Here is a 21,418-nt window from a genome sequence, read left to right as displayed (position 1 = left end):
CGTCAACCCCCCCCCCCACCCCCCACCGCCGTTAACACTCTCTCCCTCCCCCGCCTACCGCCGTCACCTACCCCGAGGTCCGCTTCCTCCGGCTTTTTAAAATATTGCTTCAGCTGGCGGGGGACCCCAACCCCCTGCCAGCCCAGCCGCGATCTTTAACTTTTTCATCCTCGTCATGCAGTGCGCCGTGAACACTGCATGCATCTTTAGTTCCAGTTGGATGGAGTCTGACGTCGCAGCACGTTGACGTTACAACGGCGGTAGGCGGGGGAGGGAGGGTTAACGGCGGTAGGGGGGTCCGGGGCAAAATCTGCGGGGGCCCAGGCCCCTGTGGCCCCACGCAGATACGCCCCGGGCCCTGTGCATCAGCAAATTCAGCACGGGCTGATGATCTGTGAGCCAGCCTGTGAGAGCTGTTCCATGCCCTGAGATGGTAGCAGCCAATTCACCCTCCTTCCCAGTGAGCAGAAGGGATGCATCACTTCTTGCCTTGGTTTGCTGTCTTTAATCTGAGGTCTGAATCAAATGGGGCCTGTAATCTCAAAGAGTTGCCATTCCTGTGAATTCAGAGAGGAGGAAGCAGATGAGAGTAATAAACACTGCTGCTCTCCTGCAGGAGGAACAAAGTGGGGAAGTGACACAGAGAGACTGATTATGCCCATCTTAGAGTGAGCCCTGGATATTATGTGTAGTGGAGAGAGAGCTTGTCTCTACAAGATGCATCTTCTAATGAAGTTGATTACTGGCCACTGAATTATCCATCCGTTTCTGTGGTAGGGCCTAACCAGGCCAGAAAAGACATCTCAGAGCTTACTGCCTTGAAAATAGAGACGAAATTAAAATACCTCTTCCTATGTAATAAGCATAGCTCTCTCTATATATGTGTGTGTTCAAAGGCTATGGCTCAGCATTTCTATATTTTGTTACACTTTGTTTTCCATGTAGTGCTAACAGGTACGTGCTGCGTAATGTAGGGTTCACAATCAAGGGATAGAGTGAATGGCCTGCTCAGCACAGGTATAGGAATAGAATTCCAGGCTGCAAAGAGCATATAGTCTGAGCTGGGAGGAAAGGGAGCCCTGCAGGAGATACAAGGATCAGATTAGTTGCAGGATCTGCCCAGAGAAGAAGTGATGACATTCATCATAGTAAGAATCACAGACGGTCAAGGGGGGGGGTGTTCCTGATGTAACCCAGTGTGTTGAAATGTTGCCTTAATGTTTGAAGTTGCAGAAAGGTGCTTGCTTGGTTTCATTCAACCTGAGTGTTTTGTAGATTTTCTGACCGAACCTAAGAGCCAAACTTGTCATACACAAATGTGTTTATGTATTATTTAAAATACAACTGTAGGATATGTTCAGTCTGGGATTTTTCCACTTCATTTGTCCTTTGTGCTGTTCTTTAAATAAAATTCTTCTTTTTTTTTTTTTTTTTTAAATAAAAGCCTTGTTTTATATGAGTAGTGTTTATATTTTGTAGTCATAATAAGCTTGTAGACTTTATTCTTGTCTGAACAGGACCAGGCTGTTATGTAAATCTATAAAAGGCACATTAATCCTCAGGTTCTTCCCATCTGTGTCCTACGTATTTGCCAGCAGATGTCAGGAGGTCCAGACAGCCTGTCATCTGTCTTCTGAAGTTACAAGTAGGCATATGGCCTAATTCTGCCAAGTTGAGGCTTTGTGGGACTGTGGTTGAAGGTTACCGGGGGAATTTGAAAACTTTTATATTAATATTTCTAGGTACAGTATATGATATTAACTGACAGCAGCTTTCAGGGTGTCAAAATCACTTGTTATAACCGGATTTAAAAAAAGCTGAACAGTGAAATACGAAGATCTTATTTATTTACTAGTAAAAAAAAAGGCCCGTTTCTGGAGCCAATGAAACGGGTGCTAGCAAGGCTTTCCTGGCCCCCCCCCCCCCCCCCACCGAACGCACCTTGGTTGTTAGTGAGGGCATTGCGCCGCCGTGGCCGCCATCGATGTGTGACTGTGGGCCCCCCACCCAACACACCTTCGTCGTCAGTGGGTGGCCCATTGCAGCGCTCTGGCCATCGTCGATGTGAGTGAATTGCTCCGCCTCCGCCCTCAACGTCATAACGTTTGACGTGAGGGCGGGGCCCCGAGACTGTGATTTTGTTGACTTCAGAGCTTCAAACTTATGAACCTTGGCTTCAGTGACGTCATCAGACAATAGAACGTTGAGGGTGAGTTTTATATATATAGATGGTGCTCTATATTACAGAGGTGATCACTAGTTACTGTTATTGTCATCCTTGCCACACAAGTCCAGATGAGTGGATTATCTCCCTCCCCACTAGCAGGTGAAGATGGAGCCGACTTGTTTTCGTTTCTCTGCATAGCCTGGTGCAGCTGGGAAGTCTATCTTTATTTCTATGTCTGCAGCAAATGGACAGACATATGGAGTTCGTGCAGCAACGGAGAATAACTCCTGTTGCAGATGATCTGGTGGGTTTATTTCCACAGTGGGAGCCAAGGGTCAGGACTATGGGTGAAGAATGCATGACAGTCAGATTGTGGTTAATCTCCTTGCTCGGGTAACCGGCCTTTGTGGCTTGCATATCTCCCTGCTACATTGAGATCCCCTCTACTCCATGGAACCCAGAGACTTGGGGAGTTTCAGCTGCAGCGCATAAGAACAGCAGAGGCAGCTGCCAAAGTAGAAATGCAGCAGGGTGCCAGGACTTCCTGGCCACGTGTGGTAGGTGCAGTGGCAGGATCCTGGAAATGGCAGGTCCAGTTGAGCTCCAGCACCCGGCAAAAAAGGTATGAGGGGTACAGTGGCAGGTCTGGCTGAGCTTTGGTGCATAGCAAAGGGTAAGGCAGGTGTGACAGCAGAACTCTGAAGTAACAAGTTCATCCATACTCTGGCTCAATGAGGAAAGGTGGGCACAATATCAGATGAGATAAGAGTTTATTTGTTTGTTTGTTGCATTTGTATCCCACATTTTCCCAGGCTCAATGTGGCTTACAGTACATCATGAATAATGGAAAGATGTAAGAAAATAGACAATTAGTATTGCAAAAGAATCTTGGGTAACATGATAATGATAAAACATGATAGTACAATAACAAGCAACATTGTAGGACGGTACTGAATATATGTGGAGGAGTTAACGTGTTGATCTTTGTGGTATGTCTTGTTGAAGAGATGGGTTTTCAGTAGTTTGTGGAAGTTAGTTCATAAATCGTTTTTAAGTTGCGCGGCAGCACGTTCCAGAATTGTGTGCTCAAGTAGGAAAAGGTTGACGCATGCATTAGTTTGTATTTTAGACCTTTACAGTTGGGGAACTGAAGATTAAGGAATGTGCAGGAGTTTGAATCCTAGGTCCCTCCGTATCAATGCTTGGGACATGGATCGCCCTGTCATATTAAATTAGGCTTATTGCAGGAATGGAGGCAGTATGACTGCCTGATGATGGGCAGAGCTTGACCTTGTATTCAGCATGGCCCATGTGTTAAATTCTAAGGAGGAAAAAAAAAGGGGGGGGGGGGGGTATTTCTGAAACCTTACACAGCTAGGGCCTTTCTTCACCCGGGTAGGCTCCTTGACCTGATGCTAGCAAGAGGGAGGTAGGAGTCTAGGACAGAGGAGAAGGTTCAGATTTGTAGCTCCTCGGGGAGGGGATAGCCTTAGCTGTTCAATTCTGACTATCCACTATTACATAGTGGATAGAAAGAGAGCCTGCAGGTTTCATTCCCAGCAGCAACTGTTAGTGTGAGTCCAAAAGAGTAATTGTTAGAAATGCTGCTTTATTAAATTTGGAAAACAGAAAGGTTCTTATCTTTTGGCCTGCTGCATTGACTGGAGAATGCTACAAGGCAGTAGGACTGTAGAAGCTAGATAACGTCTGAACCTGGATGGGAATCGGGGACTGCTGGAACAGCTTTGCCAAATAGGAGGGGGGGGGGGGGAAGGGAACAGAAAAGCATTGCCTTTCAGATCAGAATGTTCCTTCTTCCCTGGCTGGCCTAAATGGGATAGTTATTCTAACTGAGCAGATCCTTAACATAGAAACCAGGTGCCTAATTAGTTCCACCTGTGCACTACCAATTCAGAGTCCAGCGGATTAACAGCTATCTGAAGTCCTAACACTTCAGCAGAAAGCTAGACAACTGCTAGCAAGCTATCCAGTCTAACGGAAGACCAATCCTGGATTTTGGGGTGTGTTGATGTATCCTACAGACGTTGATGGGTTTAGGAATAAGGCAGGGAGTGTGGTTTACACATGGATCTATAAGCTGTGGTTCCAGCTCCTTATTGTACAGCGCTGCGTAACCCGGACAGCGCTTTAGAAATGTTAAGTAGTAGTAGTAGACTGATTAGGTCGTGCTTCTCTCGACATTTAACACAAAATCAAAGTCAGACTTAGCCATCATATTGAAAATGCCCCCATATGTAACTTTATGTCTAACTCCCTTGTTTACTAAAGCTTAGCTCGAGTTATCTGCAGCAGGGCCCACTTTATTTCTATAAATAAAATTTAGTAAACAATCCCCTAAGTTGGCTTTAAATAAAAAAAAAATGTCTTCACTCTTCATCCTCCCTGTGCTGGCCTAATGTGAGTACAAGCTTCTGTCATTAAACCTCCATGGTGCTGAATAGCAGTGGTACCTGGATAACTGCCAGCTCGGCCTAATGCTGTGTCCCCAAACTTGGCTAGTGTCGCTGCAGTCTGTACAGGTATTCAGTGGCACTCAATATCTACCCAAGTCCCACTCGGTGTGAGTTTACCAGGTAGGAGCTAGAAGCTACACCTACCCAGTTAATGAATGATCTCCTTCCTGACATTTGTTCTGAACAGTCTTATCTGAAATTTAAGATCCTTTTGAAAGCTTCCCTTTTCAGAAGGTGATGATGGTTGAGGTTTACGGTTTGTCCCACAGCCTGCTTCACAGAAACATGACATAGTTGTGTCTGATATCTTTTATGTCTGCTTCTTTCCTTTTATGAAATGGTGTTCCTTTCTTTTAACTACTTTTAATTAAAACTGTAAACTGCTTGGAGCTGTTCACCAGAACAGGCGGTATATCACGTGAACAATAAACAATCATTCACTCTAAATACTGATCCCATCATTTATAGGGCCCTGTTTACTAAGCAGCGCTATAAATGCGTTAACGTTTTTAATGCACGTTAACCATGTACATGCCTACAACATCTCTATAGGTGCCTACATGATTAGCGCACACGCTAAAAACACACACCTTAGTAAAGAGGGCCTTTATAGTGCTACTGGATGTATGTAGTGCTGTACATAGGAGATAGGTATTCAGTGGAGGAGTGGCCTACTGCTAGAGCACCAGTCTTGCAATCCAGAGATGGCCAGTTCAAATCCCACTGCTGCTCCTCGTGATCTTGGGCAAGTCACTTAACCCTCCGTTGTCTCAGATACAAACTTAGATTGTGAGCCCTCCTGGGACAGAGAAATATCCAGAGTACCTGAATGTGACTCACCTTGAGCAAAATCTAAATAAATAAATATGCATCAGAGAAGCACATACATTTCTCCAAAGGAAATAGTTCATGGGTGGTAGATGAATAGAATGGACTACCAGTGGTGGCAAGGACAGTAAAAGAGTTCTAGAAAGCATTAGGGATGTGCATTTGGTTTGTTAATCTAATGTGCGCTAAATCAGTTTAACACATAATAATTTATGAATTAATGCATGTCAACTTGATTAGTGTGCATTAACAAATTTTAGGGTGCATTTTTTTTAATAAAAATTAGTGTGTGAAATAAACTGGAATCCCCTCCCTCTTTAAAAGTGGAGAAAAAAAAGCCAAACATACCAAAAATAAACTTAAAAGTTTTGACCTGAGTATATCCCTAGAAAGCATGGGATAAACACGGAGGAACCTTAGCTGTGAAGTAGCAAGGGGAAAGCCAGAAATCAACTGGTGTCTACAGCATTGCAGAAGAATGAAATGGGACAGACTAGATGAACCTAATGGTCCTTATCGCTTATCATATTCTCTGTTTCTCCTCATTTTTCTCCTTCCATCCTCTTCGCAAAGTGTTGGACACAGCTGCTATTGTTGCTTGTCATATATTGGTGGGTTTCTTGCAGTGTTTACTGTACTGAAAATAATCTAATCTAATCTTCTGCATAAAAAGAAAGGAAGTGTCTGCGTTTCATATGGCAGGCATCAAGGCAAAGGAAGTAGGTTGTGGACTTGATGTATGAAGATTTTTCTCTCGTTCTGGGGCTGATGCAATAAAATGCACTGTGCTTTGTGCACATCAGCTCTGGCTTTTCAGCGCAATTTTGCCCCTTACATTGAGGAGTGTGGTAGCCGTGTTAGTCCACTGTTAAGGTTATCAATAGAAATCAAACAAAATAAAACATGGAAAAGAAAATAAGATGATACCTTTTTTATTGGACATAACAATACATTTCTTGATTAGCTTTCGAAGGTTGCCCTTCTTCGTCAGATCGGAAATAAGCAAATGTGCTAGCTGACAGTGTATATAAGTGAGAAACATTCAAGCATTGCTATGACAGTCTGACAGGGTGGGAGGATGGGGGTGGGTAGGAAGTATGCATGGGGACATCAAAGTATACCATTGGTATTCTAACAGGGTGGGTGTGGACAGGTGAGGGGAGGGTGATCAACAGAGACATACAGCTTTATGGTTTATAATGGGCTAGGAACCCCAGGTCCTTGTTAAGTCCTTTCTGTTGGGTGTTAAAATATTCAATCATTCTGACTTCAAAGGTCTTACGTTCTTTTATGGTTTTAAAGTTACCTTTGAGGATTCTCACTGTGAAGTCACTGGTGCAGTGTCCTGGTCTTGTAAAATGTTGCCCAACAGGCGTGGGAACCCTGCTGGCACCAGCTACAACCCCAAAATAATCTCCAAGAAAATTGCCTCCTCCCTCAAAACACCCAGGGAGAATCTGCTACAGTACAAAAAGAAAAAATCCACAGACAGAATCCCGCTTGTAGTGACATACAATCCAGAGCTGGAAAAACTGAGGAAAATCATAAGAGATCTACAACCTATACTCCAGGAGGATGAATTACTGAAAGAGATATTCCCATCCCCACCAGTACTGGCCATCCGACAGCCACCCAATTTAAAACACAAGCTAATCAGAAGTAAACTTCCTTCACAGACTGAAAAGGAACAGAAGGGCACACTTCCCTGTAATTTATCCAGTTGCAAACTATGCCAAAATATTTCACAGGACCCCAAAGTCATCCACAAAGGAAAGACATTCAACATAAAGGGATCTTTCACTTGCTCATCTTCCAATGTGGTATATATCATTCAGTGTAAAAAATGTAATGAAGGATGCTATATTGGAGAAACAGGCCAGATGCTTAAGACAAGATTCAATTTACATAGACATCATATAAACAATGCTGGTGCCAGCAGGGTTCCCACGCCTGTTGGGCAACATTTTACAAGACCAGGACACTGCACCAGTGACTTCACAGTGAGAATCCTCAAAGGTAACTTTAAAACCATACAAGAACGTAAGACCTTTGAAGTCAGAATGATTGAATATTTTAACACCCAACAGAAAGGACTTAACAAGGACCTGGGGTTCCTAGCCCATTATAAACCATAAAGCTGTATGTCTCTGTTGATCACCCTCCCCTCACCTGTCCACACCCACCCTGTTAGAATACCAATGGTATACTTTGATGTCCCCATGCATACTTCCTACCCACCCCCATCCTCCCACCCTGTCAGACTGTCATAGCAATGCTTGAATGTTTCTCACTTATATACACTGTCAGCTAGCACATTTGCTTATTTCTGATCTGACGAAGAAGGGCAACCTTCGAAAGCTAATCAAGAAATGTATTAAGTTATGTCCAATAAAAAAGGTATCATCTTATTTTCTTTTCCATGTTTTATTTTGTTTGATTTCTATTGATTGCCCCTTACGTTAAAACAAGTGTTGCCTATGAGCTTACTGTAAGCAAAGACTCACACTGACATCGGCACCAGCTCATTTAAACGGCAATGAAGGCATTAGCTGCTAAGCAGCTCGCTTATTCTTTCAGATTTTATATGCTTTTACTTCTGAATTATTGATTTAATATGGTGTCTGTTGCATTGTTTAGATTTTCATCTCATTTATGTAGCCCTTCTTTAAGAAATGTGTGATTCACTAGGGGGTTCTTTTACTAAGCCGCATAAGCGCTTAAGCGAGCCCAATGCACATCAATTCTGAGTTACCACCCGGCTACCGCGTGGCCCGGGTGGTAATTTCATTTTTGATGTGCGTCCGATACGCACATCAGAAAATATTGTTATTTTCTGGCGCAGGTGGTAATCATCATTTTGACACGCGTTGACCGTTACCGCCTGGTTAATGCATGAGACTTTACCGCTAAGTCAATGGCCGGCGGTAAGGTCTCAGACCCAAAATGGACGTGCGCCAATTTTCATTTCGCGGCACGTCCATTTCCCCCCCCCCCCCCCCAATAAAGGCAATTTTTACAGGTGCATTGAAAAATGATTCTGCGTGTGGCCAAAACCCATGCCTACAGTACCACAGGCCATTTTTCAGCGCACCTTAGTAAAAGGACCCCTAGAATTGCTAATACTGTATTTTCAGTCACTGGGGTGGCTCTCTGGAACTTTCCTTCCCCTCTGTATCAGACTAAGCAAAATTATTTGTTATTTCAGAGGAAGGTAAAAGCTTTCTTGTTTCTTCAGTAATGTCCCTATACATACGTATGGTTGATGTAAGATGTTTGCCGTAATTATAGTAACGAGTTTCATTAATGTCTTGTAATTTTTTACTTTGCTGTAACTTTTATACTATTTGTAATAGTTTGATGAAGATTTGTAATTTTGTACACATCACTGATCCCTCTAAGGGGAATTAGCGGTTAATAAGAATTATATTGATATTGATATATACTAAAGGCAGATGCAGAGAACAGTGCAGAAAACCCAAAGGTTGAGCATAGGGCTTTAACACAAGGTCTGAGGAGGAGTAAAAGGTTAGTGTGTTGTTCTGCAGTCAGTGTTAGTGAGAATTTCATGACTGTTTCTCCTCTTTACTGCCAGAATTCAGGACCCAGAATATATTTCTAGTTTCTTTAAGGGGAATAGGACAAAAAAAGAAAGAAAGAAAGAAAGAAATAGCGAGGATTAGGAGCTGTGGGTAGATGTGCTGGAACTCAGTAAAGTGCTGGATTGTTGAGAAATGAGCAGAATAATATTAATGCTTATTTACAAAACAGAATTCAGCACATAACCATAATGTATGTGTGTATACAGTAACTCCCATGCAGGGCTGGTATTAGACATTTTAGGGCCCCAATCCCCTCTTCCTCCCTGCCCCCTCCCCTGATCTCCCCACCCGCCATTACTACCACACATAAAACAAATTTAAATGACTTCTTCATACACAAAATACAGACAGATATTCACCATATACAGAGCAAGTGATGACAAATTGGTAATAGAAATATGAAAGCCAACACAGAACTGGGAACCCCAAGAAATTAAACTTGGGAAGTACTGCAACACTGGAGAAATAAAAACAGAAATGCATTTCTTTTTGTACTGAACATAATACAAAGACATCTGCGATGCACATATCCAAAAACTAACATATTCCAGTTAATACATTCAAAATAAAACACTTTATTCTAGCTTTTTTGTCTGGACATTTTATTTTTCTATCAGTTTGGCTCCAAGTTTCTTCTGCTTTCTTGTCTCTTCTGTTAATTCTCTCTCCAATGACTGCTGACCATTTGTCTTTTCTCCTCTCTCTTGTCTTGTCCCATTCCTTCACTACACCTGTCTCTGATATATTGATCTTTCCCTTTCAGCTTTCCTCCCTTTTTTTTCTCTTCTGCCTCTCTGACCTCTCCCATTTCACCCTTTCTCACCCTCCTTTTTACTTTTCAACTACCTATCAATTTTCCCTCTTCTTCACTCATGCCCTGGCTCTCCTATTTCCAATCTTATTCTTTCCCCAGTCTCCTACTCCCTTTCATCTACCCTCCATCATCACATTTCTACCTGTGTACTCACTTGGATGAGAAGGGAGTAATTATTTGCAGATAAACAAACTTGCACAGCTGGCAGTGAGGGTAGACAATCTTAGGTGGGCAGCGTGGACGGACCATTTTGGCCTTCATTTGCTGTCTTTACTATATTATCGTGTTAACAGTGTTGCTACATCAGTGCCTTGTTGTTTATGAGGAGAGGCTTGCTGACCTGAACATGTATACCCTGGAGGAAAGGAGAAACGGGTGATATGATACAGACGTTCAAATATTTGACAGGTATTAATCCGCAAACAAATCTTTTCCTTAGATGGGAAGGCGGTAGAACTAGAGGACATGAAATGAGATTGAAGGGGTGCAGACTCAAGAAAAATGTCAGGAAGTATTTTTTCACGGAGAGAGTGGTGGATACCTGGAATGGCCTCCCGCGGGAGGTGGTGGAGATGAAAAAGGTAACGGAGTTCAAAAATGCGTGGGATAAACATAAAGGAATCCTGTTCAGAAGGAATGGATCCTCAGAAGCTTAGCTGAGATTGGGTGGCAGAGCTGGTGCTGGGAGGCGGGGCTAGTGGTTGGGAGGCGGGGCTAGTGCTGGGCAGACTTCTATGGTCTGTGCCCTGAAAATGGCAGTTGCAAATCAAGGTCAGGTATACACATAAAGTAGCACATATGAGTTTATCTTGTTGGGCAGACTGGATGGACCGTACAGGTCTTTCTCTGCCGTCATCTAATAGTGAAACCATGCATAGATATGTCTTGTCAGAACTGGTTTCATGGTTTAGGTGCATGCAGTGACATTTTTCTACAATAAGTCACACCAACTGCAACATCTGTTAACTTTGATAACACCCTAAAGCTCTAGGAAGAACTGCTGGAGCATGCTTATTCAAAACCAAAGATGCTCTAAAACCGAGAGGCCTTTATCATCTATAATATCCCAGGCAACAGCTTCCTTCTATAGCAGAAGCCTCTGTTGGGTAATTTGCTTTGTGTTGTCACTGCAGATTTGCACCACATGAGAACTCACAGCAAGTTTCAAAAATGTGTCAGGCTGAGCTCCACAAAAGAAATATTCTAAGGACTTCATGTCAGCCTGTAACAAGAGGAGACAGCAGTTACAGCTCACTGTGTTCTCTGATCACAACAGTAAAAAGGAAAAGGAGAAAGAAAAACACCTCATAGTTTTGAATGCTGATTTAAAAACACAATCAACCACGGTGAGGGGACCGTGTGATCACAGAGGTTTCTGAGGTGAGAAAGCTATGTGATGTAGGGGCTCATTTTCAAAAGAGAAAAACGTCCAGAAAGGTGGCATATATCTGCATTTGGACATTTTTTTCACAAAAAAATGTCCAAATTGGTATTTTCGAAACCAATTTTTAGATGTTTTTCTATGAAGTCCATCAGAAGCATGTTCAGATTACAAGGGGGCGTGTCAGGGAGCATGTTAAGGGTGGGATCTGGGCGTTCCTAACACTTGGACGTTTTTCAGCAGTAATGGAACAAAACGAAACCGTCCTGGACTAAAACTGAGATGTTTTGAGTTAGACCTGTTTTTATAACGAATAAGGTACAAAAAAGGGGGGGGGGGATTAATGCCCCTTGCGGTTTTTGATATATATGAATGTTTTTATTAATTGTATATTTTTAGCTTTGATGGTTTGCTGTGCTTTTCTATCACATATGGATTTCCAATTTGTGTATTTTAATTGTTTTAATGTTATATTTGATTGTAATCCGTTTTGATTTATTCTGTAATAAGAAACAGTCTAGTAAATAAATAAACGATAAATAACCACTGGAGGGAATCAGGGATGACCTCCCCTTATTCCCCCAGTGGTCACTGACCCCCTCAAAATGTGATTTAAAACATTTCTTATCAGCCTCAGATGCAATACTCAGGTCCATTAAAGCAGTATGCAGGTCCCTGAAGTGTACTGCAGACAGGTGGACTCAGGCCAGTGTACCCTGGAATCGAAAGTGAGGTTGGGAAACGGGTGGGGCCTGTTCTCTCAGGATGATGCCAGGGTAAAAAGCCTGCTGTTGCCTGAAAAAGGGGAGACAGAGAAGGAGTGGACAGGACAAAGAGACACCTGCCTGAGGGGAGGTTTGCCTTCCTCACAGAGAACTGGCTGCAAGGGTAAATAGGTTACCCAACCCCAGGGAGGAGGAGGACCCCAAAACTATGGCAGTGCCAGGAAGTGGGGGAAGGGGAAGGAACTGAGCCAAGTCCTCACTGGGGAAATGCTGTCATGAGACAGGGAGGACTGACCTGCCTGGAGAGAGAAAGGGGGTCAGAGGGCAATTGCCTGAATGAATGGAGTTTGTTCTGGAAGAGGGGAACAGTTGCTAGTGGAGGAGAATATGGGAATGTCTCCTATATAACCCATGTCCTCAGTTGCAGCCATGTGGAGGTGCAGAGACTGTTCCTGGGCAGTCCTTGCCTGGGGCTGTGATCAGATTGGGAAATTAGGTGGTCCGTGAGAGGTTCACTAACAGCACAGCTGTATGTTGTGTTTTGGACACGCTGGTTCAAACCTACGAGAAACTGCCATGATGAACTCAAACTGCAAGTGTGGTTATGGAAGAAAAGTTAAATCCTTCTTGTGCTGTTTTGCATAAAACCTTTTGGCAAAGCTGAGGGAAGCAATGAGTGAACTGCATAGTAATGCACTTGCTGTGTGAACTGTTTTGGTTTGTTTTTCCTTTTGAGTCCTGAGCCCACATGTTATAAGGACTTGTGCTGTGTTTTGAGACTTAACTCTGCTTATTGAATTTGACTGTTTTTGCTGAATAACAGCCTTCAATGTTTTGGAACCTGGTTGCGCTGAGCTGTAGAGTTGGAAATCCTGGACCGCAGTTTGATCTGGATTTGTGGATTTTTCCTGGTTTCTTCAAAGGAAAGTTTAAGAGTACATGGACCTGGTGACGCAGACCGTGCCACGCCCTGGTGCAACACTACAAGAAACATAGAAACATGACAGCAGATAAAGGCCATATGACCCATCCAGTCTGCCCATCCTCTGTAACCCCTAATTCTTCCTGTTCCTAAGTGATCCCACATGCTTATCCCATGTCTTTTTAAATTCTGGAACAGTCCTTGACTCCACCACCTCCACCGGGAGGCCTTTACACGCCTCCACCACCCTTTCTGTGAAATAATACTTCCTTAGGTTACTTCTAAGCATATTCCCTCTTAACTTTGTCATATGACCCCTCATTCCAGAGCTCTCCTTCATTTGAAAAAGGCTCTCTTCCTGTACATAAATGCCCTTCAGCTATTTAAACGTTTCTATCATGTCTCCTCTCTCTCGCCTCTCTCCCAGCGTATACATGTTGAGGTTCATAAGCCTGTCCCTATAATTTTTGCATTCAAGACCGCTTACTAATTTCGTAGCCGCCCTTTGGACCGACTCCATCCTGTTTATATCTTTCCATAGGCGTGGTCTCCAAAACTGCACGCAGTACTCCAAATGAGGCCTCACCAGAGACTTATACAACGGCACTGTCACCTCCTTTTTCCTGCTGGTTAAGCCTCTCTTTATGCACCCAAGCATCCTTCTGGCTTTGGCCGTCGCTTTTTCTACCTGTTTGAAAGCTTTAAGGTCGTCAGACACAATCACCCCCAAGTCTCGCTCTTCCTTCGCACACTGAAGCACTACACCCCCTATACTGTACCGTTCCCTCGGATTTTTGCGACCCAAGTGCATGACCCTGCACAAGACATTGCGTTACAAAGAGAAGAATGTCAAGTATCTTGCAACACTGTTATAAAAGAAAGAGTAGCCTGTTGTGGAATGTGGCATAGGTTTGATCATAAATTAGTAATCTTTGAAAGGAAATAAATTGAAAAATCATTGGCTGTGAGATTGAGTCTGTCAGAGACTTTAAAACTGTAACACATCACCACTTTACCTTATATTCTGAACTAATTTCTGCCTATATCTATTTGCTTAATTCTATTATGTCATCCATGTTCTCTATGCAACACCAATTGTTATCTTCTACTCTGGAATGGCGAATGCCATAACGGAACATTGTAAGCCACATTGAGCCTGCAAATAGGTGGGAAAATGTGGGATACAAATGCAACAAAATAAATATATATTTTACCTGAATTAGGAGCACATGCAATCTGTACTGAGTAATAATTAAGTACAGCATCTTGAACAGCAGTCTTACAAGAAAAGTCCATAGCATTATGGGATCCTTTTACTAAGGTGCGCTGAAAAATGGCCAGCGCTGTTGTAGGCCTGTGTATTAAATGCACACAGGTCCATTGTTCAGTGCGTCTGCAAAAAAGGCCCTTTTTTTTGGCTGAAAATGTATGTGTGGCAAAATAAAAATTGGCGCACATCCATTTTGGGCCTGAGACCTTATCTCTACCCATTGACTTAGCAGTAAGGACTCACGCATTAACTGGGCAGCAATTGTCAGCGTGCATACACTGCTAATTCCCGCCCAGTTAGCGCCACACGGTAGAAAACAAAAAATATTTTTCTGCCCCGCCTATCAGACGCGGGTAAAAAATTGAATTGCCACCCGGGGCACGAGACATCGGACGGTAGTTCCAAATTGATGCATTGGACGCACGTAGGTGCCTACACACCTTAGTAAAAGTCAAACTCTCCTGGGATTGATGTTTCTTCCAGTGTCTCTCAATTTGCATAAGCTATTGTTTGAGAAGTCAAAGATGGTCATTGTACCAGGGCTCTCTTTTAGATAAGTTGGCCAAAATATTTACATGATGAAGAGGTGCTAATGATAGTTTGAAGCTTTTGATCCTACAGTTTAGCCTGTGCCTTAAGGGAAAGAGTAGGGAAGACTTCAGGTGAAAGAGCGAATATAGCAAAGAAAGATGCTTCTGTTAGACTCTCTAAATTACGGCGAGTACTACTTCTTGTAGCACAAGATTTTTTGAGAGTTGGTATTGAAAAATCACAAAGGATAAACAAATGATCTGTCCAAGGGATGAGTAAAAGGCATTGCATTGCAACTGTTGGAATGGCAGAGGAGTGAATGAGTCCTACCGTGTTTCCCCGAAAATAAGACACTGTCTTATATTAATTTTTGCCCCTCAAAATGCGCTAGGTCTTATTTTCAGGGGCTGTCTTATTTTTTGGGGAAACATCGGGGTTGGATCGGGGTTGGCCCACCCGCCCTCCGTCGCTCCCGGAACTAACCTTAAACGCCTCCTTTCACCTTCGCAGCAAGCAGCAGCAGGGCAGGCCACTCTTTCCTTCTGTGTCCCGCCCTCGCCTGACGTAACGTCCGCGAGGGTGGGGCACGGAAGGAAGGAGAGGTCTGCCCTGCTGCTGCTTGCTGCGAAGGTGAAAGGAGGCATTTAAGGTTAGTTCCGGGAGCGATGGAGGGTGGGTGGATGGGGGGCCCGGCGAACTCGGGTGGGGGGGGGCGGCCCGGGGGCGGCCTTGTCCGGCTCTCGTCGGCCCTGCTTTCAAACAAAAATTTGCTAGGTCTTACTTTCGGGGGGGGGGGGGGGCTTATATCTACCAATTCAGGAAAACCTCTACTAGGTCTTATTTTCGGGGGATGTCTTACTTTCGGGGAAACAGGGTAAGTCTAGAATGTGACCAGTAATATGGGTGGGCCCAGTCAGAGGCCTAGCTAGGTGGGTTGCCAGGGGAGCGGCCACTCCCCCAAACGGACTTCCGATGGCGACGGTGCCTATTTTTGACGTGATCTGTCGCGTTTAATTTAAGCGCTGGCAGCAGTCTGCTGTCTGCTCCCCCCGTGCCTTCAACCTGTCTAAGCTTCTGGGCCCTGTAATATGTTGAATGAGAGCTAGTCTATCAATGAGGAAAAGGAAACCTGAGGTGTATGGAGCCTGTCATCTACACGGAGGTTGAAGTCTCCTAAAATAATAGGCTAGAAAAACTGTAAACTATGATCACCAATTAGTGATTGGAGCTGATAAAATGATTGCGATGTTAACGGAAGAGAAGCATTTATAAGTAAAAACTCCAGAGGACGTGGTATGTTCAATCTAAAGTGCAAACTTTCAATGGGTAGTATGTTAGATTTAGACATTTGGTATCAAGGTAGTTTAGAGTAATAAAAAACAACTATTACTCCACCTCATATATCTTTCCTATTAGCATATATATAGGAAAATCTGGGGGACGTTGCTTGGTTCAGATATGCTATATCACTGTCTGTGAGCCAAGATTCAGAGAATTATCAATTGAATGCTGAGTCTTTAATAGCCATCATGTTTACCTCATAAATAACAGGTATTGAGCACAGCAAGCTTCACACATGTAGTAGCTGGAGCAGTGAGGTATTCCTTACCAGAAAATGTAATGGTTTGGAGACAATTTACCTGAGATGTATGTGCCAAAGCATAACGATCTGGACGACACGGACAGTACCCCCAGTGTACATGGATAGGGAGACTAAAGTCCATGTATAGTGAAGTAAATTTAAAGAAATTATACATCAACAAGATTATTGCAGAGTAATTGATCTTGCATGCACTCATGCACACACAAAGGAGTGTGCCCCCCTCCTTGTGCGTACGCCTTAGGTGCATGCCTGCGGCCTGCTGCGACGCAGTTCTAAGTCTAATTTACAAGGCGGTGCTACTGACGTCACTACCGGAGGTGAGGTGGGTGTGGCTGTCCTCACCGTGTTCGCAGTAGGTGGCTGAGTTGGAATAGTCAACAGAGCTTACCCATCTTCAAATCTCTGCTTAAAACTCACCTCTTCAATGCTGCCTCCGGCACCTAACCGCTTGAGAAATATAGAATGCCCCACTCTATCCACCCTATCAGATTAACTGTTCACTCGTCCTCTAGATTGTACACTTGTCTTTAGATTGTTCTCTTGTCTTTTAGATTGTAAGCTCTTTGAGCAGGGACTGTCCTTCTATGTTTAAATTGTACAGCGCTGCGTAACCCTAGTAGCGCTTTAGAAACGTTAGTAGTAGTAGTAGTAGCTTCAGGATCGGCATAAAATAATACAGGAGAGCAGAGATCAACACAGGTAGCAGGCATGCAAAGAGATGCATCAGTTGGTAATACTCATTGTAAGCAACACATTTCTACTGCAGGGCTATATTTTCTAAATTTATTGAGCAGCGCCCTGGCAGTTTAAGAACATAAAAACTGCAATAGTGGGTAAGACAAAAGCTTATCAAGGCCAGTATTGTGTTTCCAACAGTGGCCAAATCAGGTTATAGGTATTTGGCAGGGTCCCAAAATGTAGAGTCCATGCTACTTATTCCAGGGATAAGCCAATATTTTTCTTCTTGTCTTCTTTACTAATAACAGTTTAAGAACTTTTTTTTCCAGGAACTTGCCTAAACCTTTTTTAAACCCAGCAATGCTAACTAATTGTACCATATCCTCTGGTAATAAATTCCAGAGCTTAATTGTGTATTAAATCGAATACTTAAGTGAAAAAATATTTTCTTTGATTTGTTTTAAATGTGCAAATCTTTGTAATTTTTTGAAAAGGTAAACAACCTATTTGGGATTACCTATACCACTCTACAGGGACATGGGATTGTCTATTTTTGACTCAGACCCACCCAGCAGTAGTGCAATGTTGGTGCAGCTGGCAGAAATCCCCCAAGCCCTACCAACTAAAGACACTGGTAGATCACCATAACTACCCTTGCAGCGGTCAGTGGCAACATTCTCAGTGTTCTGACGCAATTTGCTGTGGGTGGGATGCATGTGCTCTGAGTACATCCATTGGAAGTTCACCTGAGTACCACTCAAACTGTGCTGTGAACTGTTCATGCACAAGAACTGAGCATGTACAGGATGCCAGCAATGGCAGCTGGGAATGCTGCGCTGATTGCAGCAAGAGAAGTTATAGAGCGCTGCCAGTGTCTTCAGCTGGCAAGTTAAGTTGACTGAGAGGGTAGGGTGGGGTGGGGGTGGGGGTGGGGGGGGGGGGTTGCAGAGTGAGAGGAGCAGGGTGTGAGGGGGTGCAGAGAAAAAAATGCATCATACCCACCCAATTTTCCCATGGTTTTATAGACCTCTGTCGTATCTCCTTGTCTCTTTTCCAAGCTGAAGAGCCCAAACTTCTTTAACCTTTCCTCATATCAGAGTCATTCCATCCTCTTTTGATCACCCTTCTCTACCCTTTCTAATTCCACGTTATCTTTTCGAGATACAGTGAGCAGAATTGCAAATAAAGCGACACAGAGGCATTATGATATTCGCCGTTTTATACTCCGTTCCTTTCCTAATAATTTCTAACATTATTTGCTTTTTTATTTTTATTTTTTTTTATTTTTGGGTTGTTATGGTCACACTGAGGTGAGGATTTCAACATATTATCCACAGTGACACTAAGATTCTTCTCCTGGATGCTGATTCCTAATGTGGATACGACCATTGTGCAGCTGCAACTTGGGCTATTTCCCTATCGGCCTCATGTTGTACTTGCCTCATTAAGGAGCCCTTTTATAAGCTGCAGTAAGTATTCGTGCATGCATACCACAACAAAAAATGGGTTAGGTGTCCCACGGTAATTTGGGAATGTGTGCGCCCTACCCGTGCACTAGAGCTGTGTTAGGTCTGGGGAGGAGAGTGGACGTGCCCTGCACCAATCTGTTAGCACATGGGCAATGCTGCATGTTAATCAATTAGCACAGGTTTAGCGTGTGACTCCCTACCACCTACAAAATAGGTGGCCACACACTAATGAGGAAATTAGTACCTGACCATTAATATGAAAAATATAAAAAAAAAATTGGTCATTTTACCCCATTGGTTAAAATGACAGCGCATGGGAATGACCTGTGTAAGAGAAATGGGACTTGAGAGACCGCCTTTCTGTGGTTTTTGCAACTACATTCAAAGTGGTTTACATATATTCAGGTACTTATTTTTTTGTACCGGGTCAATGGAGGGTTAAGTGACTTGCCCAGAGTCACAAGGAGTTGCAGTGGGAATTGAACTCAGTTCCCAGGGATCAAAGTCTGCTGCACTAACCACTAAGCTACTCCTCCACTAGCAACATTCTATGTAGAAGCCTGCCCTTGCAGATCAGCAATGTGGCCGCGCAGGCTTCTGTTTCTGTGAGTCTGACGTCCTGCACAGAAACAGAAGCCTGCACAGCCATGTTGCTGATCTGCAAGGGCAGGCTTCTACATGGAATGTTGCTAGTGGAATAGCAACATTCCATGTAGAACCTCAAATGGTAACAACAGAATCTCAATAGTAGCCACATTCCATGTAGAATCTCATAGAGGGAAAGGGAAATGGGACTTGATATACCACCTTTCTGAGGTTTTTGCAACTACATTCAAAGTGGTTTACATATATTCAGGTACTTATTTTGTACCAGGGGCAATGGAGGGTTAAGTGACTTGCCCAGAGTCACAAGGAGCTGCAGTGGGACTTGAACCCAGTTCCCCAGGATCAAAGTCCACTGCACTAACCACTAGGCTACTCCTCCACTCGCTAAGGACACTTTTTACCGCTGTTTTATAAAAAGGCCCCTAAATTTCACCTGCTGGTCCCCCAGTGTCTTAAGCTCCTTCTGCAGTACCTCATAATTGGCTCATGATTTTAGCTTTGAACAATGTTGGGTCATCTGCAAATTCGATCATCTCACTTATTTCCTTTTTCAGGTAGTTTATAAGTATGTTACAAAGCACTGGTCCCAGTACAGATCCCTGAGGTCCTCCACTTGTTACCTTTCTCCATTGATTCGACCATTTCGTTGTAATCTTTGTTTTCTACATAAAATAAAATTAAGAAGAATGGTGCTTTAAGGAATTCATCATAATTCATCACATAGGAAAAATTATAAATTTATTATGAGAAAAAAAAAAATACAATAAAATATTATTAGTAAGACCTCATAATATGGAGAGAAAAAAGACATAGTAAATATACACTGCTATCAATATATATCAATATATAATTCATGGAGCAGATAAACTGAAAATCTGCATCTGCAAATGAATACTACAGATCAGCCAATCAAGCACACAATGTAGCATTAATAAACATAGAGCCCTGTTTACTAAGGTGTGCTAGTGTTTTTAGTGCATGCTAATGCTAGAAAAACCCACATATTCCTATGGGTGCCTCTAGCATTAGCGCATGCTAAAAAATGCTAGCATGCCTATAGTGCGGCTTAGTAAACAGGGCCCATAATAATTGCTAAATTAACCTTTGACCATCCCTACTTTTATTTATTTATTTATTGCATTTGTATCCCACATTTTCCCACCTCTTTGCAGGCTCAATGTGGCTTACAATACATCATGAATGGTGGACATAAATTAGAAAATAGACATTTAGTGATACAGAAGGATCTTGGGTAACATTATAATGATAGAAACATGATAGTAGTATAACAAGCAGATATTATAAGACAATTCTGAATATAAGTGGAGAAGTTGTGTATATTCACATTGGTTGATCTTTGTGGTAAGCTTTGTTAAAGAGATGGGTCTTCAGTAGTTTGCGGAAGTTCGTTAGTTCGTAAATCGTTTTTATGTTGCGCGGCAATGCATTCCATACCTGTGTGCTCAGGTAGGTAAAGTTTGACGCGTGCATTAGTTTGTATTTTAGACCTTTGCAGTTAGGGAAGTGTAGATTCAGGATGATCTTTTGACATCCCTGGGTGGTAGGTCTATCAGGTGTGACAAGTAGACTGGTGCATCTCCGTGTATGATTTTGTGAACTAGGGAGCATATCTTGAACATGATGCGTTCCTTAAGTGGGAGCCAGTGTAGTTTCTCTCGTAGAGGTCTAGCACTTTCATATTTTGTTTTACCGAATATGAGTCTGGCTGCAGTATTCTGGGCTGTTTGAAGTTTCTTGATTATTTGCTCTTTGCAGCCGGCGTAGTGTACGTTGCAGTAGTCTAGATGACTGAGCACCATTGATTGTACCAGGTTACGGAAAACAGTCCTTGGGAAGAAAGGTCTTACTCTTTTTAATTTCCACATTGAAACTGCTTTAGTTGCTCTCAGTCACAGAAAATTTATCTATGAGATTTGTTATCTAATTATATATAAACAAAGAAAGCGCAACACAAAACAAGCACCTTCAGAAAAAAGCCCACCTGAAAACCAGGAAGGCTTTATGCCTTTCCTAAGAAGGTCTTGAAATGTATGGAAAAATTGAAATAGTAAGCGGTTCCTGAAGAAAACCTTTTGAGTCCAAATCTTATCTGGTTCAACAGCATGGGCAACTAATAGTGTTCCATGACAAACAGTTCCAAGAAGAGAATCCTTCAATAGTGCTGCATCATCTAAACCATCTGCCTTAATGGCTTCTGAACTTGGACCACTCCTGTCTTTCTCTGGCCTCCCACACGAAGCTGAAGGAATACAGAACACCTTCGTAATTGGTGGGATAGATCCAGTGGGGACCTTGAGCACTTTCTTGAAATACGCCACAACATCTCCAGA

At 43.0% G+C, this 21,418-nt stretch overlaps 1 long non-coding RNA gene across 1 annotated transcript; it reads left to right on the top strand.

The window, feature by feature from the left end:
* The first annotated feature begins 349 nt into the window (after nucleotides 1–349).
* LOC115459556 lies at nucleotides 350–20,978 on the top strand. The gene is made up of 3 exons (XR_003940301.1): nucleotides 350–626; nucleotides 8,983–8,987; nucleotides 20,968–20,978. It is a non-coding gene; the product is annotated as an uncharacterized LOC115459556 (long non-coding RNA).
* Nucleotides 20,979–21,418: the final 440 nt, after the last annotated feature.

This window comes from Microcaecilia unicolor, unplaced genomic scaffold (genome assembly GCF_901765095.1).
Source record: "Microcaecilia unicolor unplaced genomic scaffold, aMicUni1.1, whole genome shotgun sequence".
In the NCBI taxonomy this organism is placed as follows: domain Eukaryota; kingdom Metazoa; phylum Chordata; class Amphibia; order Gymnophiona; family Siphonopidae; genus Microcaecilia; species Microcaecilia unicolor.
Note: the sequence above shows the minus strand (reverse complement) of the source record. Positions and strands in the feature narration are given on the sequence as shown.